The 6,304-nt window shown below is 36.9% G+C and overlaps 1 protein-coding gene across 1 annotated transcript in view; it reads left to right on the top strand.

The window, feature by feature from the left end:
- The first annotated feature begins 1,427 nt into the window (after window positions 1-1,427).
- The window catches only part of opn7b (opsin 7, group member b), an 87,630-nt gene continuing 82,753 nt past the window's right edge, over window positions 1,428-6,304 (top strand). Inside the window, exon 1 of the mRNA XM_072696986.1 lies at window positions 1,428-1,567. The gene's annotated coding sequence lies outside the window, so the exon portion shown is untranslated. The remainder of the gene's footprint in view (window positions 1,568-6,304) is intronic.

The following is a 6,304-nucleotide window of genomic DNA, read 5'->3' as shown; positions in this document are numbered from 1 at the left end:
GCCCCAGATTCAGGCTTATATTCTCATTTTTCTGGGTCTCTTTTTCTCAAACTGGTAAACTGCCTCAGAAGAAGGCAATCTCTCTCACACTTACTGGATCGCTCTTACACCGCACTCCATTTTTGATTTTCTCTTCTAGAAGATTAGTTTCAGGTGGATAAAGCTGGAGAAGCTGGAGGACAGAGAAGAGTAATGATCAAAAGAGGAAGAACTCTCCTAATAAAGCAAAGTAAAAGTATGGGTTTGAGAAGAGGTGGGGTTTTGGACCTCCTGAGGTCTAATGTGGGTTCGAATCCTGGCCCAATGCTACTTCGCCATCAGCAGCCAGAGTCAGAGAAGGCACAATTGGCTGTGCCCTCTTCTGATGGGTAGATGGCGCCCTCTCCCCTCTTGAAGGTGTCCATTAGCTGGTGTGGTGGAGCTCGGTGACTTCCGTTTGACGTTCTGTAAACAACGGTTCCTCATCAGAACTGTCCTGCTCCAGTTTACAGTTTAGAAGAACTGTGGGGGTTCTTCTACAACGCTGTGGAACAATAGATGGTTCTTGTATTCCTGTAACGACCCTATCAGAAAATGCCAAAGCCTGCAGTAATGTTCTTATCTACCCGTAAATAAGCATAGCACACACTCAAACACACACACAGCGAGAGAGAGGGCGAGGGAGATAGAGAGAATAAGAAAGAGAGAGAGGCATATTTCCGCTTGCCTGATGGAACCTGATCACAGAACTCGGATGTGGTTTGATCTGATCGTAGTCTGATCATGGGAGATGATATATATATATATATATATATATATATATATATATATATGAGAGAGAGTGAGAGAGAGAGAGAGAGAGAGAGAGAGAGAGAAAGAGAGGCAGTTTAGTGGCTGATGTGTGTATAGAGAGAAATATTATATATATTAAATATTATATATATATATATCTCCTTTTAATATATATAATTTTTGTCTCTCTCTATCTCTCTCTCTCTATATATATATATATATATATACACACATATACATATGAGAGAGAAATATTATATTATATATATATTAATTATATATAAATATCCATTTAATTTCTCTCTCTCTCTATTTCATATATATATATATATATATATATATATATATATATATATATATATGAGAGAGAGAGAGAGAGAAAGAGAGGCAGTTTAGTGGCTGATGTGTGTATAGAGAGAAATATTATATATATTAAATATTATATATATCACCATTCAACATATATTTCTCTCTCTCTATATATATATATATAGAGAGAGAGAGAGAGCAAGAGAGAGAATGAATGTGTGTGTGTGTGTGTGTGTGTGTGTGTGTGTGTGTGTGTGTGTGAGTATGATCCACGCTGTATTCACTCCGCTCTCTCACTCTACCCAGCGCGTGCTAGTGTGCGCACCATGAGACCTCATGCTTCTGTTCTCTGCTCTCTCCTCTTCCTCTCGCCTCTCTCGCTTCCCTCTGTTCTCCCCAGTCTCTCCACTCTGCTCTGAGATGAAGAAGCCACACTTCTTCCTCCACTGGCTGCTCTCTGAAACCTCTGGTATATTCTCCATGTAAGGTAGGCACTGCTGGATCTCTGCTGGTGTCTTTATGGCTGTGAGTGTGTGTGTGTGTGAGAGAGAGTGTGTGAGTGTGTGTGAGAGTGAGTGAGCGGTACATCTGTCTGAGCTGTGGCATCTTTATTTTTTCATTGTTTGAGCACGGTTGGTTCACAGGGCTGAGTGTTCACTATTTTTAGGCGTGTGCCGAGTGCCTATATTTAAAATCAGTGTCTGTCCACTGCTGGAGGTCCGGCTTCACTGTCCAGTAGTGCTTGGCAGTGCTGGGCAGTGGTGGGGAGTGCTGCTGTCTGGGTCTTTGAAGTTTTCTTTCTCTCTTGAAATTGAGGCAGAGGTTGCAGGCAGACACACGGGTTGTGTTGAGTGTGTGTGATTATGATGTATAGCTTGTGGTGACACAATGCACGAGTGGGACTGTACAGTAAAACTCACACAGCCAACATATCCAGTCCCGTCAGTCTGATCAGTTTCTGAGGTAGTGTACGTCACTGTCCATTTTAGTTTTCAATGTAAATTGGTGAACATTTTAAATAAGGTCATCAAAGAGTTCCACTACAAATTGATAAAATATGTTCTATATAATCACCAAAGTGTTTAATCAAACATTTCAAATAAGATCAAGTTTCACTTTTAAATGATTAAAAATTTCCAGTAGAATATTTTAATTATAGTCATCAAGCATTAAACATCAAAAGATTTGAATAGTAAAAACAGATATTTCATTAATAAGATCAAACATTTCCAGTAGAATCATCAAATATTTTCAATGTTTCCAATAAAATAATTAGATTTCCTTTAACATCAAAAGTTTGCATTCAAAAGATCAAATCATTGAATATATTTTTACAACAGATTCATCAAACATTTCAAATTTGATCATCAAAGAGTTCCACTGTTAAATGATTCAACATTTCCAGTAGAATCATCAAACATATCTACTATAAATCCATCAAAGTTTTCCAAATCAGCAAAGAATCATCAAAGATTTTAATTGAAATCAATCAAATATTTCAATTATAGTCATCAAGCATCAAACATTTCCATTATGATTTCATCACACATTTCCTCTCAAGTCAACAAAGTTTGAAGGGTAAAATATTGTAAGATATTTCATTAATAAGATCAAAAGATTCCATTAAAATCATCAAACATTTCCAATATTTCCAATGGAATAATCAGATTTCCCTTAACATCAAATGTTTACATTCAAAATGATCAAACATTTCCAAAAGAATCACCAACAACTCAAATCATTGAATATATTTTTACCATAGATTCATCAAACATTTCACATTTGATCATCAAAGATTTCGTCTATAAATCCAAATGTTTGTATTAAAAATGTAAAATGTTTAAATTATAATAAATTAAATATCAGTCATCAGATATTTCAATTAAAATAATAAATATATATTTATTTATATATAATGAAACTATATATATATATATATATATATATATATATATATATATATATAAGAAATATACCAAATCAAATATTCCAATAAAATCATCAAACATTTCCACTGAAATAGAAGGATTTCCATTAAATGTTTAAAAATAATTCCAATATAAACTCATCAAATCATGTTTGATGAATTTATATTGGAATTATTTTTAAACATTTAATTCACACTATAATTATTAATCATGTGGGCAGTTGAGTCCCTGTGTCTGCAGTGGATCCTAAAGCAGCTGAATTCATTCATCAGAAGGATGTTGGGATACGTCTGGACATTTGGTGTATTTACAGACTCATGCTGCAGTATTCAGCAGTACACTGACCTTCTTACAGTCACTAACCGACCCCCCGTAGGAACTGTTCCTCCATAAAATGATTCTTTTAATGAAAATGTTGGTTTATTTAAGTGTAAAACATACCTGGACAGATGACCCCTGGACATATGACCCTTTATTTTAATTGAGAAGTCATAAAAACATAAAAAGCCTCTCTAGGTTGTGTAAAAAAGGCAATTGGTCCTGTTGAGAAGTTTGGACACCCTAAGCATTTGGAAAGGAGCAGTTATTATGGAGACTGGAGCAGTTCTAGTTCTAGCTACAGTGGTGATAAGTGTGGTACTGACTGTGGTTGAAGGTGTGGAAGCTGCACATGGGGTTAGGTGAGTTAGATGCCGATCCAGCTGTAATCTGATCTGTGACGACTGCCAGAATCAATTAAGGCCTTAAGGATGGTGGGCATGCTTCAAGTGTGATGGTGGTTTTGCTAATGTGGAATAGTTTGTGTGTGTGTGTGTGTGTGTGTGTATGGTCAGCTGACATGAGTGATACTCTTACTAGGGCTTCTGAATGAAAGGCTCTTGTCATCCCACTGTGAAGCATCCACGCTAAAATGTGTGAAGGAATGCATGTGCATCTCTCCCTCTCTGTATTCCTCTTCAGCTCTTTAACAAAAGGCTCTTATTGCTGCTGGGCTGCGGCTGCAGCTACCTGTATGAACGTGTATCAGTGAGCCAATCTAATGCCTCTGGAGAACCTCTGAGAACCTTTGCAAAACACAGAAATATAATATAAGTATAATATAATGTGTGTTTTTATTTTTGTACCCGTTCAGGGCCGGAATTAGACTTTATTTTATCAACTACAATATATGGATAAAAGTAATGGGACGCCTACATGAGCTTTTATGACCTCTCGTTATAAATCCATAGGCATTAATATAGAGCTGGTCCCCTTCTGTAGCTTTACATGGTCTGACAGACACTCGGTGGCTGAGCTGCTCTCTGTGAGCTGTTCCTCCTAAACTCTTCCACTGTTCAATAATAATACCACACTCACAGCTGATGGAGGAAGATCTAGAAGGGAAGGTCTAAATTTCACCAGCTGACTTGTTGTTGTTGATGCAGCGATGCTGAGCTGCTATTACATACAGAACAACGCTGGAGTTCAGTGAGCTCTTTAGAACCTCCCATTCTTTCACTGATGTGTGTAAGAGGGCAGACTGCATGGCCTGTGGCTATAGCACTAAATGTAGCCCCTGAATTGGATGATTATGAGGTGTGTCCAAATACTTTTGTCCATCTAGCGTATGTTTGCTTGTACACTACCATCTTTGAGGAAAAACACTTTATTAGGTTCTTCATCCTCACATCTTACAAACACTCTTTTGTGATGTCACTCAAAGGGCCCTTTGAAAAACCTTTATTTTAAAGAGAGGAGTTTGTAGTCATAATTGAATCAGCCAGCATTTCCATTATCAAACATCAAAGAAGTCATTAAATGTTTCCACTATAAATTCATCAGATTCAAATATCTTATGATTCTTACAATCATCAAATGCTTTAGTGTAATAAACAGATATTTCAGTTTTCAACTTAAATTGGTGATCATGTTCAAAATATTAATCAAAGATACATTTCAAATAAAGCCATCAAAGATTGCCACTAAAAATTGATCAAATATGTTCTATTGAATCATCAAAGAGTTTGATCAAACATTTCAAATAAGATCATCAAAAAATTCCATTGTTAAATGATTCAACATTTCCAGTAGAATCATCAAACATTTCTACTATAAATCCATCAAAGGTTTCCAAATCAGCAAAGAATCATCAAAGATTTCCATTGAAATCATCAAATATTTCAATTATAATCATCAAGAATCAAACATTTTTGAATAGTAAAAACAGATATTTCATTAATAAGATCAAACATTAGACTTCCTCCTGTATTTGACCAATAACACCAATAATTTACACCAATTTGGCCCATAGTTACAAGTGTCAAAGCTTAATGCTGTCCTTATTGTTGGTTGCACTGCATGTGAACAAGCGTCTTACGCTACTGTTCACTAAAGCCTACTTGTAGCCACACTAATGATCAGCGCACTTAAAGAGGGCTAACATGGAACAACTATTTTTGTACTTGTTCGTGTTAAGTGTTCTTACCTGTGCTAGAATTTAGTACTATTGTAGTGTACTTAGCTAGACTTCAAACATACTACTGCATATGTGTTTAAATTAGAGGTGTCCATCAATTAAAACGTTTAATGGCGTTAATCACAGCAATATTCTGTGATTAATTCTGAAGGTAAAACGCTAGCTAGCACATGCTTGAATATTTGGGTGGAAAAACACGAAAAAAATTGCCTAATAAACCACTTAGTCCACTTCTTTTTCTTCTTAAATCTCAGTGTGAATATGTTCACTGTCACACAACAACATTGTATTTTAAAACTGGCAAAAGAACATCCAATGAAGTGATTTTGGAGCATTTTTATTGGTCCATTTGTCCGAAAATTCTAATTCCAGAATCAGGTTATGTTATAAAATGAGGAACAGAGGTGCAGAAAATAGAGATACACAGTTTTCCGAGTCAGAATTGCTTACTCATAGATGTATACTTGCTCAAAAATGTAGCTCGTGGTAGGCAAAATTGTTAGGACAGGCTCTGTACACATCAAAATAAAGGTAATACCAGCCCTCAGACGTTATAATGCTAAAGGCCAAAAGAAGACGGCATTAGAGCGCCGGGATATCGATAACAGGGTTGTGGGTTCGATTCCCGGGCTCGGCAAGCTGCCACTGTTGGACCCTTGAGCAAGGCCCTTTACCCTCTCTGCTCCCTGGGTGCTGGAGTTGGCTGCCCACCGCTCTGGGTGTGTGTGTGTACTCACTGCCCCTAACACGTGTGTGTGTGTGTGTGAGTGTGTGTTCACTACCAGATGGGTTAAATGCGGAGGACACATTTCGCTGTACAGTGACAAATACGTGCACCTTT

Source organism: Salminus brasiliensis, chromosome 14 (assembly GCF_030463535.1).
Source record: "Salminus brasiliensis chromosome 14, fSalBra1.hap2, whole genome shotgun sequence".
In the NCBI taxonomy this organism is placed as follows: domain Eukaryota; kingdom Metazoa; phylum Chordata; class Actinopteri; order Characiformes; family Bryconidae; genus Salminus; species Salminus brasiliensis.
This window is presented reverse-complemented; position numbering and strand designations above follow the sequence as displayed.